Genomic DNA, 27,792 nt, shown 5'->3' with positions numbered 1-27,792 from the left:
TGTGCTCCCCGACAGACCCAGAAGAGGACCGGACATACTTCTGGTCCACTTCTGGCATCACCACCTAGCACGTAGAGGGCTCCCCCCTGCACTCCTGTGGGACACTTCCAGCTGCCCGAGCATTGCAGTGATCACAAGCTGCACTGGTACCTTGAGGTATGTAGAAAAAACTTTTAAAGCTGTGTCTATGTCTGAATCACTGATTCTCGGAATCAGCATTGAATCTTCAGATTTGGCCAAATTGAATCAGGGACAGTGATCTGAATCAACTAATCAAATCACTGCCCCAATTCGGGCTGAATCCGAATTGAATAGGGCCCACTTCACACACCCCTATTCAAAATGTAGCATAGAAAAACTTGTGTAGATCTGCATGTGAACAACAGGGCTTGCCAAGTGATGTTATTGTAGTCTTGCTCTCCTTACTTTTGTGTGGGTATTATTATGAATTATATCAATTCTGTCTGGCTAGTATTAAAAACTAACATAATAGATGATGGGCTGAAAGAGTGATTTATCTGGAGTATTTTTATAAGACCCATTTAATGTAAGTGATAATTTCTGTAGGATGTTGTAGATGGGTTACTTTGCCATGAAGGATTTTTTGTTTCCGTCCTGGTGAAGGACCACCCATGGGGATGCCAATTAGCTAATTAATCCAGAGGGTCATTAATCCTCTATGACCCACAGGTGGCCAGGTTTGGGGCTTTAGAGTTAGTTAATTTCCCTGAGCATTGATCTACTGCCCGACCCCACTCAGAGTTAGAAAGAGTAGCTACACACTGCGACACAGGTAGATTGAGCAATATAAGATGTATTACACAACAAAACCTGCGCAACAACTACCAAATGCGATAGTCCCATAACACCCGAGCCACAACACAATAAAATACATCCAATGGGACAATAACCCAACACACATCCCAAACCCAATGTCCCTGGTCACACAACCAGTCAACAACACATTACAATGAGCTTCAGTAACTACATAGTTAACTGCTATGCAACTTCACAGACAACCCAGAAACCAAAGATGGCAGGCAAGAACGCCCTGGGCCCAGTCAGCAGGAGAAACCTTCTGACAGTCCTTGAGGATTTCCAGCTTTTCCCCGCTTAGGTACTTAGCACCTCAAATGGTAAAGTATCAACCTTTTCCTCAAATGTAGCTTCCCAATGACCAGGTTACAGCAAGGAACCTGCACTCAATGAACTCCCACATCCTGAGAGCCTGGAGTCAGAACTGTCTGGCGAGGCCAAGGCCAAACCCGAGCCCCTGCTGGCTGTTCTGGACAGGATTTATAGCCTTCTAAATACACCAGCTGTCAACCACCCAATGGTCCAATCATTGCCTTTTTCACAATACCCAATCAAATTTAAACCTGGGCAATACTTAAAAGGTCCAATCAGTTTAAACTATTTCAGTTGCATTACCATTATACACTGCACATGCCCAGACCTTTAAAATAGGTCATGACTTCGTTAAGGTTGAGAGTTCAAACCCCCTATAAACTACTCACCTCTAGGCATATGGCACATGCATGGACTTTCGCTGCTTACACTGGTAGCTAGCCAGAAGTTTTCCCAATTCAAGCATTGTATAACTATACATGGCCATGGATATAAGAATAAGAGTACAACTGTTTATGGTACTACAAAGACACTGAAAATGCTACCAAAAATCAGCCTTTCAAAGAAGAATATCTGCCTTTTGGCTACATTTTGTGTAGTACTACATGTAATGCTGGTACAGTTAAATGTAGCACTGCAGTGGGCTCCTCCACAATCCTCAGCATCCTGCAATCCCGTGTTCTTCCTTCTCTCCTACTCACCAAGTGGCATGGGGGGGGGGGGGGGGGGTGGCAGGCAGGGTCCGCTGGCTTCCTATCAAGCTCAGTCTGCTGCCTTAAGGTTTTAATGAGCCCTGGTAGATTCCTGTTGCCTCAACTCTAAGGGGCAAGGGGAAGATTCACTTTTCTTGAAGAGGCAGCACTGCAACAGGAACACCAGGAAAAGCCCTAGTAGCAGGGAGCAGAAGAGCATTCCCTGCATCCAGCTGATGCCCATGTCTGCTATGAGAGTGTGGAGAGCAAAGGAGCAGTCCCCTATCTCTCTCTGTTTGGAGAGCATGCCATTGAGGTAACTCTCCAACCATGGGTTTGGAAGGCCCTCACACCCACATAGTGATAAATATTTGTAGTGATGCAAAGTGTGAGACACTCTGTAACACTAGAAATTAATGCTGTCCATACCCTGTTTGACCCTCGCTGGCACATAATTAAGCATCATATTTCCAAGCCTTTAAAAGCTTTTCAAATGAAAATAAAACCATTAGCTTTTTTCAGTGTGTAAGTAGGACCTAAACTGCTATTTCAACCCATGTTTTGCCTTGTATATTATACACAAGTTTAACTGCTGAGAGCATCACCTCTATTATTTAATAGTGTTCCTCATCAATAAATTATGACATTTTGATATTATGTAAATTTGTAGCAGTATTTGGCCCCTTGAAACCACAGGCCCCATACTCTCTTAAATTATACATTATAATGTGAAGAGCCTCTGCACGAACTTTATCGTTGGTTGCTACTGTTAATAATAATAGAATCTGATCTAAATTAAGTTGTATTTTTCTCGCAGAAAGGATGAATAGATTTTTATGGTTCTGTTTCCTTTTCACTAGCAAAACCAATACCAAAGAAAGTGTGCAGTATGTGTTTAAAAATAAAAAGAGGGAATGAGGAATTCTGGAGATGACATGTTTGGAAAAAAAAAACCCCAGAAATATAGGTAGCTATAGGGATTTATGTATATGTTTGTATATATTAAAAGGATATAATATATCCTACCAAAGAGAAGGTTTCTTTACTCAAATTCTGGATCAAGTATCATTTTTCTAATCATTGCAATAGTTTTTTTTTTTAATTTAATCACATATGTAGAAAGAAGAATCTAGTAAAAGGAGTAATATAACAATAGGAAGAAAGTGTCTGATGTGAAAAACAAAGACATCAAAGCCTTTTGGTATAAAGTAGACTTTACACACACAGTCCAATATATATATTATGTATATATACTGTAATAGCCATAATGTGTAGTTTTTCTCTATAAAGTATATTTATAGTCTCTATCTGTATATAATATATATATATAATATTTATTTATATACATACATACATACATATATATATATATATATAAATAACATATATAATAATGCTTTGAAAAGTTGATATATAGCAATTCTAGACAGAAGAACAGATTAATTTGTTTTTTTTACTAAAATTTAAAAACTTAAGGAAAAACACTGCCCCGTTGCTGGCCAGAGCTGTTGTTCTTGCCTATGTTATTTTCAGATAGAAAACTGTCCACAAGGGAATAGTGATGAGCTGGACAGCTCAATTTCAAGTACCTGACTGACCTTCTCTCAGCTGCCTTGATTTCCACAAACGCCAAAAAATTATGTATTTTTCATGTCTTTATTAGCAAGAAGTCTGTGTAGAGATAAAACAAGGGTTTGAAACTGCAAGTAAAAGTTACTCTATTGGCATAATATTTTGATGCATCAAGGAATATACAAACATTTAATTTACAGTAAAATCTCTGCTATCCGGTATTTAACCAACTGGAATACTCCGTTAACCAGAGTTTCTGTCCAGCCAGACGGACGTGGCGGAGGGTGGGGGAAAGCATGCATGCGGCAGCTACTGCTCCCACCCAGCACCCTTCTCTATCACCACTCCGCATGCAGCTGCTGCCGCCACCACCCTCCCTTCTGCACTCTACCAGCCAGAAAAGAGGTGGGGTAGGGTATAGGGGTCAGGGGAAAGCTCACACCCACCACCCCGTGCTGCTGCTGTTCTGTATGCGACTGCTGCCACAACCCCCCCTTCCCCCACTCCACGTTATCTGAAAACCCTGCCAGGTTATTTCAGAGGCTGAGGGATGGAAGCTTGAGTCACAGATTAATAAACATAATTTTCGCTCTTCAGCTGCAGATGAAAAAAAAAAAAAAAAAAGTGCTTTAAACTCCGTGCACCGCTGTGCCAATACCAGTGCATGCCCAGAACAGGCATCACATTACTTGGAGCTGGCTTGCCCAATGCCTGTGTAGATCAGGCACTTCAGTGGGGAGTTTTGGTGCTTTTATCTAATACCTGACTGACTCGCTATTAGATAAAAGCACCAAAAAGGCCTGCTGAAGTGCCTGATCTATTTAGACGCTGTAGAGCCAAGTCGAACAAATGTGCTGCCTCTTCCGGTAAAGCGTATTTTGTTTTTTTCCCCCCATACTTGTCAGTGCCCGTTCTGCCTAGTCAAGTGGGCATCCTTTTCAAAACCTCTCTCCGTTCTTACAAAGACCCTACTTCATAACAAAATGACATGAACATCTCAGGCTTAGACTGTAAATATCTGGACACCCTTCAGAGGGAAACTAGAAAACAAGATGGGCTTTGGTAGTGCACTTCCCATATAATTTCTACTTTGTATAAATTTGATGAAAGTGACATTTCAGTATATAATGTATGTTGAACATTTTGAATGTTTAGTATTTTTGTTGTACAGATATCATAAAAATCATTCCTTTAACAACTTTAAGAGTAAATTAATGTACTATACATTACAGTACTTAATTGTAGAGCAAGAGAGAAATCAAATCGCATGATGTTGTACACTTGTACAGAACATCAAAATCAGTGTCAAGTCAGTTTGGTGAAAGTTACAGCTTTTAAGAAACAAGCAACAACTTCAATAAACTATCTGCTTTCTTCTTACTTAAGATGCTTAAAGTTACTGGCACACTGGACCCATTTGCATCTTAAACGTAAGACATGATTAATCATGCCTTAAATTGTGACCCAGCTACACATTCAACCAATTAATGTAATGGTGTGATAAAACAAACAATAAGCTATAAAGTTATTCCACAAAAAATGTGTCATAACTTTGTAGCTTGTTCTAATCATGCTATTAGTTGAACATGTGGCCAGGTGCTCCAATGTGAAGGTTACTGTATATCTCTCCCACTGCAGAAAGTTGCAGAGGCAAGCTCAAGTTCTAGCTTTTGTACCAGTGTAGTATGAGGGCCTCAGCTAACCTGATACAGTCAAAATACTTAAAACTGAGGAACTAACTGATAAAGTTTCAGGTGTATCTCTAGTGTCTTGTCGTGTGGCACAGGTCAATAGAGCCCAACAGTTGAGATTGCACAACTTGTTTTGACTCTGAAGGAATTGTCACCACTCGTATACTTTTCTTCTCTCTCAGTTCTGATTTGTTCTCGTACAGCAAGGAAGCTTATCTCCCTGTCTGTCTTGCCCACTGTAGACAGTTTATATTCCTAGTTGTTTACCCATATGATTAACCATGCAACTAACCCTGTAAGTATCCAACTTAAATCTTTTGTACTAACAAGATTTTTCAAAACCGATAAACTCAATATAGTTCAGATTGCTCAATAAAGCAGTTTGCATAATCCATATAGCTTCAGATGTGCCTTGTAATTAGCTGTAAAAGTGTCAGTACTCTCCTTCAGTCCAATTCAACAAAATTAGTATCCAAACATGTATTTGAGTTCTTTTCTCACCAGGAAATATATTGACACTTTCTTGGATGCTGATAAATAGAACTGGGTTTATTGCAACGTAAAAGATTTTTAAAAGTCAGTCTGTTAAATAAAATAACATGACGGAGAAGATATTGAATCAGGGTCAGGCAAAACTAAACTAAAGAGCAACAGTTGAACGTAAACCTTTTAGAAACATCACTATGGCATACAGTTAACTTTAGCTATAAAACTAAAGAAAAAAAGATGTAATTAATTCTGAATATTGTCCATAGAATGTAGAGCGTTCCAACAATTCCCTACAGGACTAAAAGGTCATTTGGTTCCCAAGCAACCATCTACATCAGATTACTAAAGGAAAATAGTAATGTTCCTGTCATTAAGCAGAGAACCCACTTTCATTTAACATGATTTCTCCTCATCAGTAAAGCATAGATATAATTTATAGTAATTGCACTGTAGGAACAAAGAGAGCTGCTTTCTGACTGTATCTTCTATTTTAATGTTCTTTGAGTTGTTTACTGTACTTGAGATAGCTTTAATAATAATGCTTTTATGGTACTTTAGAGTGCTGTTGATTGATTAATTTTCACAGTAATGCTGTAAGCAAGGTAATACCCTGTAAAACAAGGTAATGACCTATGTTTTATCAGTGAGAAATCTTTGACATAAGAAGGTTAAGTGATTTGTCCAAAGCATATTGCAAATTGATTAGAAAGCTGAGCAAAAACTCAAAAATTCTTCACTTTCAGTCCCATTCTTATTCCACATAGTCTGGCTGCCTCTGAAGCATAATATTCATTTTTTCTTTGTGCAGTTCATGTATGAACATGGAAAACATTATTACCAGGGATACGGGTTTTCCATTTCCCATGGAAAAAAATGTGCCTTTTAACGGAGAAAAACCTGGGAAACTACGGGTTGTCCCTTGCAGCCTGGCAGAGTTTCAGCCTGCAAGCGGCTGCTTGGAGGTGAGGGGAGCGGGAGGAGGGAAATCGGGCAGGGGGTGACATGCATGTGTTCACGTACATGTGGCTGACAAGACAACCAGGTAGCAACCAGGCAGCTCCCTGCAGGTAAGTGTATGGGAGGGGCATGGTGATGTGTGGGGGGCTGGAGGGGATAATGGAGCATGGAAGGGCATAGGCCATGTGGGGGGGGCATAGGTGGAGTGTGGGAGGGAAAGGGGGGACATAGGCAGTGGGGGGGGAATGGGGAGGGCACGTGCCCCCCCCCCAGATTTCTGCACCTACAACAGGGTGCAGGGCTGCAGCCTGGCTGGACTGGCACCTGCAGAAGCCACCTCTGCAGCCCAGCATGCGGGACGCAGTGTGGAAGAGCGTAGTGGGTTGGGCAGGCTCGGTGCTGCTGCCACCTCAAGCACCACACCACCATGGCCTCCAAGATGAGGTGCCCCCACCCTCCCAGTAACAGCAGGGGGGCACAACTCCGTAGTGCCTCCAGTGGAGCTCACCTTGACAGCCGTGACAGTACAGCTGGCATGTGGCTTGCAGTGGTGGTGCCAAGTTGCGCCCTGCCACTGCTGCTGAGTGGCCATAGTGGCACAACGCTCCCTCCCAGACTGGGTTCCACCTGCTGTGGCATGGGGCGGCAGCCTGCCCAGTGCCAGTCCAGCCACGCTGCAGCCCCATGTTCCACTGTGGGTACAGAAATCTGGGGAGGCACATGCCTGTTCATGCCCCCCTGACATATTGCCTATGGCATCACCTATGCCCACACACCCCCTGCCCCACACACACATACACACGCACACACACCTTTCCCCACATACTAGGGGACTGGAACCTGGGGACAGGGGGCAGCAGGTCAGGAGTGAGAGGCACCAGCAGGGCTGGGTGTATGGGGGACTGTGGTTTGGGAGTGAGGGCCACTAGCAGGGTGGAGGTGTGGGGGGTTGTGGGTTGGGAGTAAGGGGCAATGGCATGGGTAAGGGAAGGGCACTGGCATATCAGGGCTGCTCAATGCCACAAAGAATGGGACAGGAGGAGCAGCCACAGTTGGACTCACATTCTGGTGAGCAAAGGGGGCAGAGGGGGGCTCTGATTTTCCATGATAAAAAAAAGCAAAATCAAGTGCCAAAATATATACGTATTTAGAATTTTTTTTTTTTTTTATAATGATTGAGGCACTGGTAGACTTCCAAATTGCTTTAAAATTAGAAATATATCAATAGAACATTGTGTGCAGTTGATACTTCTATATATAGTGACATTTCATTTTAATCACAGAAAAATGTGGAATTGGGGGGTTTTAACCAAAGAATTTTGGAGTTTTTATTAGAGAATTTTAGATTTTTTAGCAGAAAACTAGTATCCCTGATGATTACACTGAATATAAGAGCACTGACAACAAAAAAAGTATATGTTGCCTGGCATTTTAAAATTATTTTAAGTTGCTATTGGTCAAAAAGCTTTGTGTGCATCTGTATACTTTCACCCCTTTGTGCGTTATATCAAAGGTATATTGGACAGAAAATGCATTGCATACCCAGTAGTTATACAATAAATGTGTCTTGTTGATATGAGATTATAGTGTCATTGGCAGCAACTGGGAGATGCTGAGCAGATCTGCATTTGGGCTTCTGATGCGCAGAAGGCCATATGCCTAACGCTAAGGAATGTATTAAACTGCAAATAACTTCAAAAATAATAGAAAATCAGATTAAATCTATTAACAAATCTTGATATGTCAAAGTATTAACAAATGCCCAAAAATACATATAGTAAGGACGTGTCCTACATTTATAGAAATTATGGCATGAGAGGGAAAGCTAGGCTGCATAAGTTACAAACAGATTAAAAATGATAATTTAGGCAATAATTATTTATGCAGCTCTAAATCCAGAGAATAATACTTCCATCTGACCTCAGATGATATTTTTCTTAACTAATACCAGTTGTTACCAGATGTGTAGTGTATTACTCATTTAAATCATAAAGTGCATGTGTGTCTGTGAACACGCACTTGTATGAGACAGAGAAAATTCATTTTTTATAGAATCATTCTGTTAGCAACTGAGTTAACTAGCAAGAGCTGCTTTCTGTTGCTAACAGGGTCAGTTATTCAGTTACTGTAACTAGCCCAGCATAAGTGGGATTTATATTGGTTGAAATGACTTGTATGCACTGCTCAGGTGATTTCCTAATTCGTTAGAGTGAAAGGTGTGACTGATTAGCCTGCTAGTACCAATGCTTCCACCTTTTGCGGTGAATTCTGTGCCCTCAGACTGAAGAGATGTTTAGTGGTCCAGTATAACACGTTGAAGATGATGTTTTAAAGGACATAGAGTCAAAAGAGGTGTCCTTCATGTTTTCCACAACACACATTCTGTTTTTCTTCGTAGTAAGTGATTTTTCTTTTTTTTCCCTTTTGGTTTCTTTTGATTGAGCCTTAGTTCAAGTGCCCCTGCCACCATTTTGAAGCACAGAGACTCTGATACACAAGACCTGGGAAGCTGTTGGAGTGTGGTAATTGCCAGCACATCGGAGCAACTTCCGCACTTATGTACATGCACCCAATGAGAGTAATTCTCTTTATGGTAGTTGAAAGAAGAAAACATCTAAGGAGAACAGAGATCAACTCCAGGTTGGGAGTGTAATTGATCAGCCGTTAGGAGTGGAAACTCACCAGGGAAGCTGTGACACTGCACTTCCATCACATGAGGGGGAATCCCTGGGTGGACCTGGTCCATGGAGGGTCAGCCAATTGGCACTTTCTTCTGTACTCTTCAGTCCTTGGGAACGTACAAAGATGGGAGCCATTGCAAATCATACTGAGATGTCAGCATACCAGCCCCCCTGACTGTAGACTGCTAGGAATACATGCTCTTGCCATGATTTGCAGTGCTCTGGATGACCAGGCACTATATACACTTCCCACCATGTCTTCATGACACTGAAAATTTTGCAGAAATTCTTAGTACTTCAAATGAGCACTTCTCCATCCCCTTAGAAAGGCAGATGCTCTGAAGAGATGATAAATGTGCTCCTTGTGCCTTTCAGGTATTCGTATCTCCTGTCCTGTCATCTTATTGTGTGTCCACTAGATGTAGTTCTGTTTCTAAAGAGAGAGAAAATAGGTTTATTTCTCTTGTTCCATAGGGCATTTCCAATGATCAGTCTGTTCCCCTGATTTTCAGAGATGTCCCCATTAACTCTGTACAGAGTACTTTATTTATTCAATCTTATATTTTTACATTGCCAGTTATGGCTCAAGCTGAAATTTATGATTCCATGGGCAAAAGTGCTAGCATGGAGTGTTACTTGTAACATTTCAAGTTGTGGTTAACAATAGAAAAGCTTTGGAAGTACTCAATTTAAAAAAAAAAAAACCATAGGCAAGCCTCCAAGTTGTTCTTTGTGTGTCCTTTACAATCAGTGAGATGTATCCTCCGAGTCAGGATCCAGGGACACAGTTTTTATTGGAAACAGAAATGACTGGCAATCCAACTTTTTAATTGCTTTGAAAGGCTTTTAGTGCTATTTCTGCAACTGGTGTCATGCCTAAAGAAAATAAATACTCTCATTTTATTGTTCAGCCTGAGACATAGTGCCATATGTGCAAAAGTTACTTGTTAGATGTTTTATGGTTAAGACACTTTCATTGATTAATTTGATTTGTCTTATATGCCACCCTCCCCAAATAAAGGCCCAGGCAGCTTACAATAATAACATAAAATATTAAAATAAAATGGCAAATAATAAAATAATTCCCCCCCCCCCCCAATACCATGAAATTTAACCTTAGCTGCAAAAGTCCTGCATGAGTAAGAAAGGTTTAGAGTGCATCCAGAAGATTTCCAGGCTAGGGCTCTTATAGACCTTAAGGCAAAGAGAATTCCAAATCTAAGGAAAATGTCCTTCTGCATATAGGATCATAGGAAAGTAGGGCTTGAAGGGACCTCACAAGGTCATCTAATCCAGCCCCCTGCTTGAAGGCAAGATCATCCCTAATTAAACGATCCCAGCCAAACGGCTGTCTAACTTGCTTCTGAAAACTTCCAAGGATGGAAATTGCACAATTCTCTAGCTTGTTCCAGTGTCTGACCATTGCCATAGTCAGAAAGTTCCTTCTGATCTCCAACCTAAATTTCCCCTGCTGCAGCTTGAGGCCATTGCTGCTAGTCCTGTCCCCTGTGGCCACAGAGAAAAGTCCATCTCCATCCTCTCTTATAATTGCTTTCAGGTATTGGAAGACTCATTAAATCCCCCTTCAGTTTTCTTTTCTCCAGACTAAATAGCCTCAGTTCTTTCAGCTTTTACCATACATTATGCTTCTCAGGCCCCTAATTATTTTTGTGTTTTGTGCTGGACTCTTTCCAATTTATCCACATCCTTCATGAAATGTGGGGCCCAAAACTAGACACAGTGTTCAGTGAGGGAGGCCTCACCAATGTTGAACAGAGTGGAAGAATCACTCCCCTTGATTTTCAAGCTACACTCCTTTAACATAACCTAGTATACTGTTGTCTTTCTTTTTGCAACAAGAGCACATACTGGCTCATATTCAGCTTGTGGTCTATTGTAACTCCCAGGTACTTCCCTGAAGTACTACAGTTGAACCAGTCATTCCCCAGTCTGTATTTGTACAGGCAGCTATTGCATCCGAAGTGCAGGACTTTTTACTTGTTTTTGTTGAATCTCATCTGATTGACTGAGGGCCATTTCTCCAGTCTATCTCCAGTCTTCAGTATACCATTAATATGGTCACCCTCCACCCTGCTAAGTCCCCAAGCCCCAATCCCTGCATGGTCAGTCTTAGCAAAGCTACACCCCCTCCTCCTGCGGGGCCAGGCCATGCAACCCCCTGCTTCTGGATTGGGGCCTGGCCATGCCCCCTTCCCCTGCATGGCCAGGACATGCCCTCTTTCCTCCTACTGGGGCTGGGCCAGACCCCCTTCCCACCATGGGTTCTGGCCTAGTCATGCCCTATTCTTCCCCACCCCCCACAGAGCCAGGCCATGCCTCCTTCTCTCTGTGGGGCTGGGTTGCCTCCTGGCCAAGCCTCCTTCCATCTCCATGGGGCCTGGTCAAACTCTTTTCTCTTGTGGGGCTGCATTAGAACAGGCCTGCCCCCTGCCTCCCTCCACATGGCCAGATGATGCTCACCATACCCACCCAGGCACTGGCTCAGAAACATTGTCTGGATCCAGCCTGCAGACAGACTGGACACTGCCACTATGGCCCACCATGCAAAAAGGTTGGGCGTCACTGATGTAGGCCATTCTGGATCCTACTCTTTAAAGTATCTGCAACTCCATTTAATTTGGTGTCATCTGCAAATTTGATCCCATCATCCAAATAATTAATGAAGTTATTCAACAGTACCAGACCCAGGACAGACCTCTGGGGAATCCTACTTGATACCACCTCCCAAGCAGATATTGAGCCCTTGATTATTACTCATTGAGTATGATCATCTAGCTAGTCATGTGTCCACCTTAAGATACTTTTGTCTAGTCTGTAATTTCTTAGCTTGTTAATGACAAAGTAAAGAAAGATGCTGTCAAAAGCTTTGCTAAAGTCAAGGTATATCATATCCATTTATTTTCCCCTCTCCACAGAGACTGTCACTATCATAGAAAGAAAACAGGTTGGTTGAGCATGACTTGCTCTTAGTGAATCCATGCTAGCTGTTCCTGATCATCTTGTTCTCTTCAAAGTACTTCAAAATACTTCCTTGAGGACCTGCTCCATGACTTTTCCAGGTATCCAGGTCAGGCTGCCTAGTCTGTAATACCCTGGATCCTCCTTCTTCCCTTTCTCAAAGGTGGGCACCATGTTTGGCCTTTTTCAGTTATCTGGGACCTTACCTGACCTCCATGAGTTCTCAACAGGGATAGCTAATGGCTCCAAGATTACCTCAGCCAGTTCCCTAGTTCCCCAGGGTGTATTCCATCATGCCCTAACCACTTGAAAGTATTCAATACCTCTGAGTAATCCCTTACATATTCTACTACTGTAGGCTGTTTGTCTCCTTTCCTTTCTTTACTGCCAACTTCGCTCATCATCTTGTAGCTATCCCTGTTTGTAAAAACTGAAGTAAAAAAGGCATTAAATACACGACCCTTCTCTAAATCATCTGTAACTAGATAGTTTTTCTCATTCTGTAAGGAATCTATGGCTTCTGGTTTCTCTGTAAGGGACCTATGGTTTCTCTAGCCTTTTAATTTGACCATACTTGTTATATCCTTTTTTATTATCTTTCATGTCCCTTGCCAGCTGCATTTCAAAATATGCCTTGGCTTTCCTTTCTCCCTGCATGCCCAAGTGATACTTTTATATGCATATTTAGTACTATGGCCAATATTCCATTTCTAATAGGATTCCTTTTTTGAGTTTCAACTCATTGAAACTCATATATAGGTAATACACTTTTGCATTTTGGCACAAAAAGTGGAAAAAGTGCAGTTTAAGGTAGCAAACAAAGCTGTCCTAGGTGTTCCAGCCTGTTACAAAAGGTACACCCACTATATAATGGGATTGAGCTAGAGGATATAGTTTAGAAATCTTTCAGTCTTCATTTTAAGATTTTATGTGATGGAGAATGCTGTTATGTCCTATCATCAAGTTACCTTACCTGTTTTAAAATACATGCCTAAATTTATATAGTTTCGGGGTCCAGTCACTGTATCCTTTGTGCCATTAAAGTAGGTTAAAATATCCTTGCCCAGGAGCACTTGCCCTGGTTACTTAGAGAAAATGATCTAGTCGCCTAATAACCTTCGCCATGGAAAATTATAGATTTTCCTAAGTCTTCTGCTGAAAGCCAGACTTCTGCTCAAGCCTAATTCCATACCAATCAAAGGACAAGACAAAGATTCTTCCCCGCATTTTACATGGGGAAAAAAGACCCTCATCTGGGATTTGAGTAGAAGGTGACTGGGGCAGAGGAAGGTCACAGGTGGCTGCTCTAGCTCCAGCCCTGCCTTCTGCTGGTTCCAACCCAGGGTTGGGGTCAGAGCTGCAGCTGCTTCCTACCCTCCCTGCTGCCTCTGCTCCCATGCCTTGTTGGTCAGCTGATGCTGCAGCCACAGCTTCAGCTGGACCCTGGAGCCCAAGTCAGAGCTGATGCCATCATTGCTGCTTCTGCTGGGCCAGGCTGGAAAACCACATGCTCTGTGCTCCAGGCTACCACCACCTGCCTCACACTGCCTGTCTCTTACTGCCTCTCCCACAACCTGATCGCCTTCCACTGCTTTCCCTCCTATAGCTATGCAGGGCATGGAGGAGTGGGGGGATGGTATGAATTTAACACCTGCCCCTGACCCTCCAATAATTAGATTCCAAATGGAAAAAATTAACAAATTTGTAACTTTTCCAAGCTTAGAATTGAATTATTGTCTTAAATTCAGAGTCATCTTGGATTTAGGTAAATGTGGTAGTTTTATATGGAGAATAAATTGGGATTAATTATCAAATAAATGCATAAGGAAAATATTTATTTACTGAAAATGTTAAGTTCTAAATCTTGGTTTCTAAAATTCAACTCCTGAGTCAACATATCATCATCTAAGTAAAAGTAGTCTGATTTTTCACAGCTTCTAAACATCTTCAACTAGATTTTAGATTTATGAATAACTGAAAGTAGGGATCTTTTGTTGAAAAATTTAAGGTAACCTTAATTACTGAGTGAGCTTACCATCTCTCTGCCCAAGAGAGGACAAGCATTGATGCATATAAGCAAAATAATAAGAATTCTGATGGGCACATCTTTGAATATCACTGAGAATGAGTCTCTTCTGCCTGCTCCGTGAGGGTACAAGTCTGTCACTGCACAGAGAAGGAAGGCAAAAAAAAAAAACCTCCCAAGAAAAAATAGACATTTCTCACACCATAAGTTTGGGGGGGGGTTTCCTGCCTTTGTGGTTATGTAACCATAAAAATATTTTTTCAGTGGCTCTTGCCAAATCAAGCATATAGGCTCCTCCTCCAGGTTTTCTTTATATATAAAAACTTGAGTTCCCAATGACCCTCTGCTCCTATTCTACAGAATCCATTTTAAATAAAGAGCTAGTTAATTTTAAACAATAATATGATTCCAAATCTAAATCCAGAAGCATGATAAGCTATAGGAAAGTTTCCATTCAAAAGCGAATACGCTATTTACACATACACAGCCATTAGACTTAGGACATTAAAATGGTGTGCAAGGCTTTTCCGTAGAGCTTCAGCAATTATTGGTCTTTGTTCCAGTGACTTCACTGAACCAAAGAACAGTTTATACCAGCTGAGGATCTGCCCTTGTACTGAGACTTTTGCCCAGGAGTGAATTTTATTTATGGTGCAATAAACAACAGTAATTTTGTTAATTAATGTAAATTAGTGAAATTCTATTTCTTTAACATTTTCATACTTATAAAATAGAAATAGTCTCAAATCTGGAATCTGTTTAGGCTTCATGTAAAATATGCAGCCACTAATTGGTCCAGCTAAATGTTAGAAAATTAATAAAAATATGGCCAGATGATTGTTTTGAATTATGGTTTATCAAAAAGGATTAAGCTTTTACTTTTAAACACTACTCTTTAAAAATAAAATCTAATACCACAGGCCCTTGTTCCACTTCCTCAATAACATGCCAAGAATAAAATAATTTCCACTGAAAAGTAAGCAAGCCATATGTTAATTTTTGCAGCATATATTAAAGTCAAATACTGCACAGTATGTTCAGATTTTATTAATGGAAAATTTGCTTTAGGATATTTTTAACATTATGGAATGTATTAAATGGATTACGAGGAAGAAAAGAGTAAAATCATGAGAATTAGCAGACATTTTATGAAGACTTTTAAAAGTTCTTTTATAAGACACAACTCATATTTGATATTAATGTCAAGAGGCCTCCTTATTCTACATGGTTTCTAAAGCATACTTATGCTCTTCACCTAAACAAGGCTGCAAGAACTGTGTATCAAACATCAACATGACCCTATGCAAAACTGAAGTGTCTGTGTACCAAGGTCAAGGAGACTGGAATGGAACTTTTGCATAATATGGATTCTATTTTTAAAAATTCAAACTGATGTTCTTAAATGTGTGTGAAATTCAGAAAAAAATATATTTAAAAAATGCATGTTGCTTATTAAAGAAGTATAGAAAAACAGCAAATATATATATTAATTTCATTGTATTGAAAAAGTAAAGTTTATATATTCCTCTCTATTGTGTGAATATTATTAGGTGGTCATTCAGTATTTGTGGGTTGGAGGGGAGAATGGGAGAAAAGGCAGGTGCTCAGTGTGCTTTCTCAGGCTGCCAACAACCCCTCTGCAGCAAAATTAAGTGAGCAGAGCTCCATGGGAGCTAACAGCCACATAGTCTGGCCTAGGTAGCAACATCAAGGGATTCTGACTACATTTTTCAATGAAAAACTGGGCAATAGCTCCAGAAGTTACTATCAAATACCACTAAACGGGTTATTAACAGCGTGGGAACTGAGCACACCACATTGCCACTTCAGTGGTGAGGGGAGGCATGAGCAGGACTGTTTCACATATTTAGCAAAGATCCTTTGTGTTCAGGCCAGAGTTCTCCATGGATCTCTAGCCCACCATTGTCCTGTTATTTCCATACTATCATCTGCTCTTCCTCCATGGGGAAGTGTTCTCAGTATATTACAGTTTATGATAGTTTGTGTGTGTGAATTTTCATTCTACAGGTTTTGCCACAAAAGCTGAGTGGTTCTAGAAATGTAACAGTTTCATCTTACTCATCTATAGCAAAGGCTGACTATTACACATCATTTAGTGTTACAGGAGAATTTGGGTTATTCTTCCATAAAAAATTCTGGGATTTCTTTGAAACAAAACAAGTAAGTGTAGCAAATTTGTCAACAGAATGCATTGCATGTGTATTTGAGTCCAGTCTTTGTTAAAATCTGATTTGCTATTTCATATAAGTCCCTAATGTCTTTCTTTTTAGTATCTTTTCCACCCCACTTGATAATATAACTCCATATATGTGCCCTTTTTGTATCTTTCCCGTATCACAAACTATAAGTAATAAAGTTTATAGCAAACCATTTTAGATGACAGTGATTTAGAAATGTCACTCACTAACAGTAAATTGTTATCCTCTAGCTAAATAATATGTTCATAACAGGGTAGGTCTTGTACCGTGTTCAGAATTATACTTCTCAAATGGATACATAACATATTAGAAATATATTGCATCATATTTTTTTCAAATGGCTGTTTCTGTGCATTTAACACTGATGTGGCTGCATTTACTGCTCTGCCTTTAAAGTCTGAAGTCATTTGATAAGGAAGCATAACTAGCAAATGATGTCTTTCTCATAACCTTTGCTACCACCTACGCAAACATAGAAACAGTAACAGTCTGCCTCTTGAAATGGCCAGTGTAATGGCAGAAGGCCAGCAATTGTGGCGCAGAGTCAGCTTTAAAAAATCTTAATGTTTAACAAATGGGCTGTTGCCTGAAGAGTCCATCCTTTGTGACCAGCCTACTGGTGGTCTCTTAATAAGTATCTCTAATAGCTCTGAAAAGAAATTCACATTGTCTCTAAAAACTCACAAAGGAAGAAATTATTATCCAAGAAGTTTTCACTGTGTAAAAATGGCAGTGATAATATGCCATTTTGAATTATTCATGTCCCAAACAGAGTTATAGTAGCACTTGATGGTGAAATGTAATAGTACATGTCAGTTGTCACGATAAAGGGTATGTCCAGGTACCAGCTGACCTGCATATTCTGGTGGTTGAGTGTTTTATTAAAATCTGCTAACTTACTGATGCTAAAAATATCTATGTTACCGTTTAACCACACAGTTTCCTTTAAACTTAAAATAGTGATGAGCACCAATTTAAAAATACTGTGGGTAGGACAGGCATTCTGTGCCTAATTGATGAGTTTAGATTCACTGCCGACATATGGGTAGATACTACAAATAAAATCTTCTTAAACAAAACAGGCTGAAGAAATAAGGAAAAAATAGTATGCTTCGTCCTTGAAGAATGATAGATAATCACAGAAATAAAATATTAAGTATGGGATTCTGTTTTTTCCAAGCATGCACTCCTTAATGTGATGTCCCAATCCAGTATTTGAGAATTTTGAAGACCATCAGGATGTTCTTGGTGACCTGTTGGCATTTGCGATTAATTCATTCAAATGGAAGTTTTGGGACATCGTATTAAAATCTGTTAAAAGCCAAACACTTTTTTTCCCCCTAAGCAAGCATCTAAGACAATGATTCTCAACCAAGGATGCCATGGGGAGCAGTGCAGTGTTAGCACTGCTAGGCATGCGGACATGCTTCACAAGATAAAACCAGAGATTTCAAATAGGTATCCATAGTGTTAGAACTTTGTTATACATTGCACTTTAAGCTTCTCAAATGTTGATCGGTGTTAGTGCTAGCTCGAGTTTAAAGTCGTTTTATGTTCAGGCTAATAAACCTTCTCTGACTGTCCCTGACCTGCCCAGTTTAGTGACTTATCACTAGAGGTTTGGGAAGTAGGGGCCTAAGAGCTACAGCTTTGAGTTTCTATTAGAGGGCCGATGAACCAAGTCAGCTTCTATCCCTGCTCTTTGTGGGGGTAAGTTGGAGAGAGGGGTTGGTGGAGGCAGGAGCTTGGGGCTGGAAGGGGGAAGAGTTTAATGATGAGGCCTGGGTAGTTAAATGGGAGGTGGAGTGGCAGCTGAGGGCTGGGTGTTGAAATGAAGGAAATCGGACACCAAAGCCGCTATAGGATAAAAAAAAGTTTTTAAAATGTTGAAAAAGAAATAAAGAGTGAGTAAATAAGTTGAGTTTGGGTATCCCCAGCTCACAGGTACACTACCACTGCCTCAGGAGGGAAAACTCAGCTCACGGGGACCCCAGTCTGGCCCCCTAGCTTGCTCCCCCATCCACCCCACCTAGCCCTCCTTCCCTGATCAATCTTTCTCCCTGCAAGCTCCCCAGCCAGATCACACCCCTGGGGGTAGGGGTGGGAGTTGGCTTGGTGCCAGTACTACCTCCTGGGCAGTAGAATTGAGGGGGTAGAAAGTTTGTCCACACAGAACAGGAAGGTGAGGAGAGGGGTGCTGCATCTGGGGATGCTAAAGTACTGAAACTTGGGCAGCTTATCTCTGGGGAGTGGCCACACTTTCCTGGAATACAAACTGGGTAATGAAGAGATAAGTCTGCCCTGGAGTGGTGTAACTTTAAGACACCTAGAGGGTGCTTAAAACTAGTTTACATGTCTGCTGTGTGTGGCCAACCCAGGGGTTAAGAGCTTTCTGAGCCACCTAAAATTAATGTGTAATAAAGCCCTTAAAATCATTCTGACCTGCTGTGGGCTTTATGAGTTCTTTGCAATATAAAAATTGCTCTATTATTTTTTCAGTCAAGAAACAAGTGAAATCTAAGAGCTGGCATTTTCTGAGGGGTGCTTTGAGTTTAACGAGGGGTGTCTCGCGTCTAAAAAGTTTGAGAACCACTGATCTAAGAAGTGTGAGGAAGGGTAGCATAGAACAGTGGCAATGCAGATTTTTCCATACTTGTCCTCGTTACCCTGGTGGGATTGAAAGTGTACAAGCTTTGTTTCATTTTCCTGAAGTGGGAACTAATGTTTCAGAGAGGTTTGGGACTTGACAAAGGGCATCCAATTTTTCTTTAGGACAAGGGCAGCCCACGCTATCACAGTTCAACCTTCAGAATAAATTGTTCTGTCCACAGCATTGTTTGCTTTCCAGCTGAGCTTTCCAAGAGATGATGAATGCATTTTCTTTTGTGAATGGTTAGAAGTGGGAATTACCCAGGGGGACTGTATAACCCATAGTAAATATCACCGCAGATCTTAGCTGTGCTAAAATTTTACTTAATGCAGCTCAGAAAAGAGGTATAATGAATGGTTATATAACCATTTTTTCCCTCTTCAGAACCAGCTGTCAAGACTGATTCATACATTGATTTAAATTAAATAAGCTTTTCAGGTGTTTTAACTTCAGTTGACCTATAACAGCTCCATTGTGCTGATAGACATCACTGGAGCATACACTAGCCAAGCCATTGATCTATGTGTTGGCTGTGTCAGCATACCTGTGCCAGGACACTTAGGAGTGACTAAGAAATACCAGAAAGCCCTAGTGTAATGAGGCACTCACAGGTACTGGATCTTCAGCTTCTCCACTCAGGCAGTTTTGGCCCTTCATACTGCTAAATTCTAGTATCCCAAAAGAAGACCCAGTATCGGATGGCATTCTCACCAGGGTCAAGTTGGTCAGAGGGTCATGAAGCACAAAGTTTCAAGTGGAATGCATAATTAACTGAGAAGAATGATGTGTTCATAACACCAATCCTAGTTATAAAAAATCCCCCTTAGCCAAGCAGGATATCACTACAGTTCTTTGTTCTTTTAGTGAATAAATGATTTATGATGTCTAGATGTCTTTAAATTTTGAATTATATAGGAATTATATTTATAACTTTATAGAAAATTATTTCAAGATTATACAGCAATGGTCATGGTGACTATAACAAACCATATTTTCAAGTCTGCTGTTTCTCCTTGGGGCTGTTATCTAACAAGTGGTTATAGTCTCAGTGTCACCCAAGTCATCCCTAGAGATAGTGCTGTGCTAAGCAATTTGGAAAACATTTGACACTCTGCCAAATAAAACTGGAATTCTTCCCTGCACTTCCCTGGGAAAGAATAAATTTATCAACTGGCTTCAAGCCAGCAGCTGTATGTATACACACACATCTGCCAATATATCTTTATGTTCATTCAAGAGGGGCACAAATAGGTCACATGATCATTCCAGCTTTAGTATGGAATCCATCCTAAGTCTCATAAGTACTAAATTCAGCCACAAAACTTGACTCAATAATTGGGCTGTATTTAATTTTTATGTATGAGTTCTATGCCCCCTTTTTTTACCTTCCCGTTGTGAAATGGGTCTTCCCTTTCCCTTGGACACATAGGACATGTCCAGATGAGTACACAAGTGTGGTATGCAGTGCCACAGACTCATCTGCGGTGCTGCACACTGCACATGCAGGCATTCCCCATGCTGCTAATTTGCATCATAGGGTGGAGGATGGTTTTGACACAGGGAGATCCTGGTGTCAGAAAACCACAAGATAAAAAAGTGGGGCGGCGCAAGTGGTGGCAGTGTGTGTTGCCCGAAACCAGAGCTTAGCCAGCCAGAGCCACACTCCAGCTGCCAGCCAGACTCCCTGCTGCTGGACCATGGTCGTTGGAGCCCTGAGAAGCCCTCAGGACCACATGTAAGGTTGCTGGGTCCAGCCCAGGTGCCCCTACCCCACCCAGAACAATTTGCCACACGCCACAGTGCATGGGCATGGGCATTCCCCAGGGACAGGTAGCAGCAGCACATATTATATATGCTGCTGCTATTTATCCCTGGGGGAATGCACATGCGCACTCGTCTGGATGTGTCCGTACGGTGCATATTGACATTTGCTACATCTGGTCTACGTTCATGCAGCTTGCTTTGAGCCACATGAATGTAGACTTGGGACAGGGTGTACATGTACAGCTATTTGCTAGTGCCAGGATCTATACGTGTAAACCAAAATAAATAGCTTGGCATGGGAGAAAGAGTAAACAGGATTAGAGAGGGGGTAGTGGTTCTGTGGGGAATATTGGAGGGTCTGCAGGGGGGTTGGTGGGATCAGCGGGGGGGGGGGAGGTTGGTCTGTAAGGGAATTGTCCATCTGGGGGGAGGGGTATCAGGGAGCTAAAAATAGCCTGGTTAAAATTGGGAGTGTGGGGGTATAAGCAGCACAGCCCCAGAGCTGGGGTGAGTGGCTAGATTTTCCCAGCATCAGGGCTGTGCTCCAAATGCATACATATGTTCAGTAGATTGGGTTAACTCATTCCCCATCAAAGTTAGTTCACCTCACCTAACTCTAGTTAGGTTGATCTAAAAGTTTTGGCTAGGGACAGACATTCAAAAAGCCCAAGGCTAAATTGATTCCATTTTTGCAGATTAGTCTAACCTACAGAGATTGAATTGATTTGCAAATGGATAGATATTCACTTTTAATTCAGGAAATGCAGGCAAATGCCTGCAGTGGCTCAGGCCAGAAATTGGGGAGCTCTAGAGGGAGCCCTCCCTTCCCTTCCACAGTATAGAGCTAAGGAGGGGGGATGTGGCCAGGCCCCAGCAGGGCACTCTGATTAGGGAGGGGTTTAAACCCCCACCCTGCCTGCACAGTCCTCAGCCGTAGTGTGCATGGAGTGAGAAGGAAAAGCAGCCCATGCCAGGCTTCCCCCCTCCCACACTGCGCTCGCTGCTTAAGGTGTGGGGAGGGTTGCTAGACCACAGCCACTGGCTAGCACTCTGAGGCACAGGCCGGCAGGGCACGGGGTGGAAAAGGACTGCTTGTATGAACTGTATGAAAATGTAAGTATTGTCAACAGATGCAATCTCCCTCTCCCTGCTGCCTTATACAGTAAAAGCTGTGTTATTCAGCATCCGTGGGGAATGGGGAGTGCTGGTTAATCAAATATGCCGGTTATCTGAGAGGCGTCTTGGCCTGTTCAGGCCACTTCCCCTTCCGCCACATCTGATGCACCATGGCTTTCACTCCCTGGCGTCAGTGTGCTGGGGGACAGGGAGGGGGGCCCCCGTGCAGGCTGCTTTGCCCCAGGCAGTGGTCCAAAGTTGGCAAAGTGGGACTCAGTGAAGCTGGAAGTGCCACGGTGGGACTTCCAGTTTCACTTTTGCCACATCAGTCGGCATGCTGGCTAATAGAGCATGCCGGTTAATGAAGTGCTGGACAACACCGCTTCTACTGTACTCTCTGCAGCAAACTGACAAGCACTGCATTCATTGCAAACCAAGTCATTTCTTACACCTCTCCACGACCCTTGTTGAACACTGACAGGAAGCCAGCAGGGAGCTTATCAGAACACAAATCTTTTCAGCCCATCAAGAAAACAAAACCTCTCTCTCAGTAGTTCAAGCTCTTCTTAAACAGCTTTTTGCAAAGCATTTTTAAAGAAGAACGGAGGGACATTACCAACTGACCTGTTGATTAGCTCTAAAAAGCCCGAGTGGATGCTGTTTTGTCTGCCTTTGTTCTATGGAAATTGGAGACACACACACATAGATACCTCTCAGCATTAGTTAGCATGGCGGTGGCGTGACCATGACCAGATGCATGCTGGTGTCCGTGCAGCTGGAGTCTGTGCTGTGGGAGAGGGGAAGGAGTTGGAGGATCCCTGCTTGAGCATTGAGCTGCAAGGGGGAGGGGAGGGCAAGGGGAGCCAGGCAGACACTGCGGTCTCCTGGTTGCAGTCTCCACCTCCTTCTCAGCCAGCCAGAGCTCTGGCTTAGGGAGGAGAGGGGTGGGGCCAGCCCTGTTCTCTGGAGTAGACAGCCCAGCCTAGCCTAAGGGCTGAAAAGCATGTTGGGATGCTGGCGGACTCTGATTTAACTTAAACCAGGAAGGGGTCTGGGCCATAAGTTCCATAAACTGGTTTGACTCAAATAAGTCAAGTCTGATACTACATTCAACCAGGTTTATCCTAAACCATTTCTGGCCATTTTGAAACTGGTTTACGTGCATTGAACTTACGTTCTGTTACAGCTTTAAACCAGTTTCTGATCAGTTAAACTGGTTTATGTGTAACTTCCGTCCCTACCCTTTGTGACAATGTACCAGAAACTTAAGATACCAAGTAGGTCTGAATGGCATGGCAGTTGTGATCACAGTTATGTCATTGGATAGCTGCAGTTTACCTATGTAAGATGAAGTAGGATTCTGCCCCGTGTGTCACTTCCATATGTGAAAGAGTAAAAATGGGCAGAAGGGCCCTAAATAGAATTTTAGAAAGATATCTGCTCGCTCTCTCTGCTTTTCAAAAAACCTAGGCCATGTACCAGAGCCTCTGAGCTCTGTGCTGGGGAGTTCCAGAGCTTCCTAGCTTCTGCTCAAGACGGCTGAGGTTCCAGATAACACATTTTTCTTGTTTTGATGTAATAAAATCTCTAGAGTATGTTATAGTGGTGTAAGGCTTGTAAGGCATACAGTGGAAAATACTTAGAAGACCTTGGTTTCCAGAACTTCATAAATTGCTTTTGAAAAATCCCTATATATTGAAGCTTGTACCCTGTACAAGTCCGTGGTCTAAAAACAATTTGTTCAAAATGTTATTAAAATCATCATAACCACTTCAGTTAAAAAGGGAAAATGATTAGTTATTTTGTGGTTTCAAGCAGCATATTAAAACAACAATCCGGTTTGCATTTAAAATTATACAAGTGAAGAAATTCAAAGCTCAGGCTCTCGCCATGTCCTTATTTCAACTCCTTGTCCTCAGTATATGAGAAAATATTGAATAAGACATAAAATCACATGGTGTTATGAGATCCTTGTGATACTAGGTTAAATTGGACAAGTTAAGCAGACTAAAAACCTTAACTCTAAATGTACTTTTTCTATTTCATCTAAAGACCATACTATTATTTCAACATACAATACAGTGCTTGTTTCTTTGTGTTGAAATTCAAGACAAGAAAGTGTCACCTAACATAACTGTGTCACCTAGCCTAACATTGGCATATGTTCATAAGCTAAGAAAAACTGCTTTCATAATGTTAACTTTGTCGTAATATAGATTCCTCCCAGTTGCACAAAGTATTTTTTTAAACCTGTCAATAATAATTAAGTAAAAGGTTACCAGACATGTACCAATAGCAGCATCAGCATATTTCATTTATACTTTATCATAATGCGGGGGGCATTCAATATCATTGAAAGGCCAAAAAATCCCCCAGATTAAAAAATATACTTTTGGTTTTAACAGTGTATAGCTAGCCTTCAGAACACATCATGAGATCAGTAGGTTTCAAGACAAGAGAAAAGATTTAAAAACAAAATGATTTTGTCTATTCAGCCTCATGCTTCAGGACATATGCCAACCTCTAATCACTGAGGCTAGGAGGAAACTTCTCAGACCCCAGGCTGTCATCTCAAATCTCCCTGTGCCTCCATTTTCCTTCTGGAATCCGAATAATGATACTGACCTCCTTTGTAAAGCAATTTGAGATTTACTGGTGAAACATCCTCTCCAAGGACCAAACAGATATCCCTGTTGGACGGAATCTCAGGCTGGGCCCTGGGCTGAAGCCCCCAGGCACTAATCATGATTTGCTTGTGTTCAGTATCTCCACTTCTCTTTCCTTCAGAAAGAGTGATTAATGGTTAAAAGTGACCAAACAGCCTTCAAAAAGCAACAAACATTTCAGAGAAAATAGGGGTTAAAGCAGTAAATAAACCGACATGTATGTCTAATTTACTAGGAGTCTTTCTGTCTTTGACATACACATTCTAGTAGGTCTGAGTTTCCCATATGCTCCTTGAATGTCTGAGTAGCATCATTTATTCCTCTTAACTCTCAAATTGTTTCTCACCTCTATATTGGGGAGTGGGTCCTTAAAAGTTGCTTCATCTCCCTTCTTACTTCAACTGTTCTGTGCCCCTTTACTCTGTTAACTCACGGCTCTGTAACTTCAGGTCAGAGCCTGAAAGTAGAACGTAGTCATGTAATTACTCCTTCCCCTTCCCCCCAAATGTGTATGCTGGGAGGCTGCTTATTTATCAGCATTATATTTTTTTCCTGCCTGTTCTTCCAACAGCTGCTAGATGAACATATTCTTATAGGTTTGCCTACCTGGCCAGATCACTTACAATATTCATAAAATGATTATGTATCAAAACAAACTATTTCAAGCAGCTCCACATCCACTACTAGCAGATTATTTCCTAATTGTGCTTCAAAAGGAATTTCACTACTGCCAGAAAAATTATTGTCAAGATGCTTAGGTGGACCACCAGTTGGTTCCAGTGCAGAAATTCCTGTGCTTTAAGGGTATGGCAACACTGATCACTACAGTGGCCGCAACTTACGTAGGCATTACCAGAAGCTGTCCATAGATATCATGTTTGTCCTGGGCCCCTATAGATGTACAAGTCCACTGCCCTTCTTTAAGTCCTTCTTCAGTATGTAAGATAAAATGCGCTATCACTTTTTCCCAGGGCATCCTGGTACGTATCTGTCAGGTTATCATGACCCATTCCCTAACAAGGTTGTCAAAATATGTGCTCTGGCACAGGAGCAGCAATGCAACTTGGAAAGACTGTGTGTGTGAATGCCTGTACTACTCCTGTTTCGATCTGAAAACCCAGGATAATCAGGACTGGGAAAAATGTCATGTTATGGACAGAGTTAGTTTAATCTAACTAACTCAGGTACTGCTGGTAGTGTAGCCATGACACCAGAAAGTTCAAAATCTGCCCAAGAATTTGGCATATGCTGAGCTTCATGCTGCAGTGATCATGGTACTAGCAGTACCTGAGCTAGCTGGTTTTAAAGCTAATTCACCTATGTCTACACCAGCTGCAGTGACTACAGATGGAGGCTTTGCTGTTCTGTTACTGAACTTTGCAGATATTCCCCATTTGTGCTGGGACAGTTGTCGCATTGAGTAATCATTCTACCAGGAAAATTAAATGAGAATCTTTTCCAAAGAGAAGATGGACTTCTGGCCATCTGTCAAACTAGCTTGGATATTTGATGGTGTGTGGTAGTGATATGTAGATAAGATTCTGTTCTTTTAGATTTAGCTACCTGCTTAGTTTACAATTTTTTCTCAGATCACAACTAGAACATATATTAATCTTCATGTTTATTGTTGTAATACCTATAGACTAACAGAATACCTTGTATAAATATAAGCAATAAAGGGAGTTCTGCCCTGAACAATTTATAATCTAAATAGGCCAGGGTCAGGGAAAATCCTGTAACGTGACAGAATAAACTGTATGTCAGGAGTAATCCTCATATACACCCTTCAGTTTTTCACGAATAGAATGATGTGCCGCAGGATGTGCCTGCTCCTTTAAGAAGACATCCAGCCTAAGAGGCTGCTGGCAGGTGTCAGGGGGAAGTTAATGAGGGCCTCACCTGACCGGAAGAGGGCTCAGGCTTGAGCTATATAAGCCCAGAGCCAGCATGTCAGGTAGTCTCTCCCCCAACAGCTACAAGGTGAGGAGCTCCTGGCTGCAGGACTCCCAAAGGGACCTGGATTGAGCTAAACAACTCTGCAGGCCTGGGAATAGGGGCAAATTCCCTGAGCAGAGTGTCACGGCGGGGTCCTTCAGGAGGGCCGTGATCTCCTCGAGGTCCCTCGCTCCGTATCAAGGCCGGCCCAAGGCACCCTCCTATTCTCGCCCGCCACGTCTTGCTGGTAAATATAAGGTTGGGAGGCTGCCTATGACTCCCTGGGCACGGCTACTCAGGACCTCTGTCCCCGTGGTTCTTCCGGACCCCCTGGGGTCTCCCGGTATAATGGGTGCTCCTCAGGCACCCTAGCCTTATGGGCTATGCGTGGCTCCAACCTCCCCTGATACCACGCCCCAAGCCTCGCAGATGTTTCTGGACGTTGTCTTGTCACCAATCAACTCGCCCGCTCCCTCGGGCCTGCTCCGTACACTCTATGGAAGCACCACCTCCGGGCTCCTCCTCTCTGTGCCCACTCCGGGCTCTTTCTCTAATATACTGCCCCTCTCTTGGGGCTCTCGAGGCCGACTTTAGGCCTTCTCTTAGATATCCCCCCACTGTGGCGTCTCAGTGCCCCCTCTGGGCCTTCTCTAAAAGTATTGTCCTGCTCCGGGACCCTTGTTCACTCTGGGACTCTATAGTGAGCCTCCGGCCTTTCTGGCCCACCGCGCTGCTCTCCCCTTCTCTCAGGGCACACCACGCTGCTACCCCCTTTCACTGGGGGCAACCGCAGCGCTCTCCCCCGCTCCAGGGTTAGCCTAGGCAGTAGCCATTCTCCCGAGGATCACCGCACCCGTACTGGGCCTCCTAACAATGTTGCCCCCTCTCTAGGGCTTACTGCGCCCGTCCTGGGCTTCCTCAATATTGCCCCTCTCGGGGTTTGCACTGGTCCCCTTCTCTGGGACCTTCTGGGCCACACTGGGCTCCTCAAAGTGCCCTTCTCTGGGGCTGGGATCTATGCACCCCGCACACAACCCGGGGTCTCAGTTCCCTGCCTGCAACCCACTGGTTGCACTCCTCGCCACCAATTGCGCCTCCACTGGCACACAAGCTGCGCCTTCACTGGCGCTAGGGCACCCCACCCCTATGGGGTCCCTATGAGGCCTCCTCCAACCCCTACAGCCTCACCCAAACCTCCGGTATAATAAACAGAGCCAAACATAAACT

General features: G+C 42.4%; 1 protein-coding gene and 1 long non-coding RNA gene across 6 annotated transcripts in view; one reads left to right on the top strand and one right to left on the bottom strand.

Annotated features, from left to right (window-relative positions):
- RNLS (renalase, FAD dependent amine oxidase) overlaps positions 1–27,792 on the top strand; it is a 179,420-nt gene that overhangs the window by 73,870 nt on the left and 77,758 nt on the right. The window lies entirely within an intron of this gene.
- On the bottom strand, positions 6,797–25,276 carry LOC132251184 (uncharacterized). The gene is made up of 3 exons (XR_009463065.1): positions 24,977–25,276; positions 24,590–24,745; positions 6,797–9,643 (listed from the first exon to the last, which is right to left on the bottom strand). It is a non-coding gene; the product is annotated as an uncharacterized LOC132251184 (long non-coding RNA).

Source organism: Alligator mississippiensis, chromosome 6, assembly GCF_030867095.1.
Source record: "Alligator mississippiensis isolate rAllMis1 chromosome 6, rAllMis1, whole genome shotgun sequence".
In the NCBI taxonomy this organism is placed as follows: Eukaryota; Metazoa; Chordata; order Crocodylia; family Alligatoridae; genus Alligator; species Alligator mississippiensis.
The sequence above is the reverse complement of the archived record's forward strand: the minus strand, read 5'-3'. Positions and strand labels throughout refer to the sequence as shown.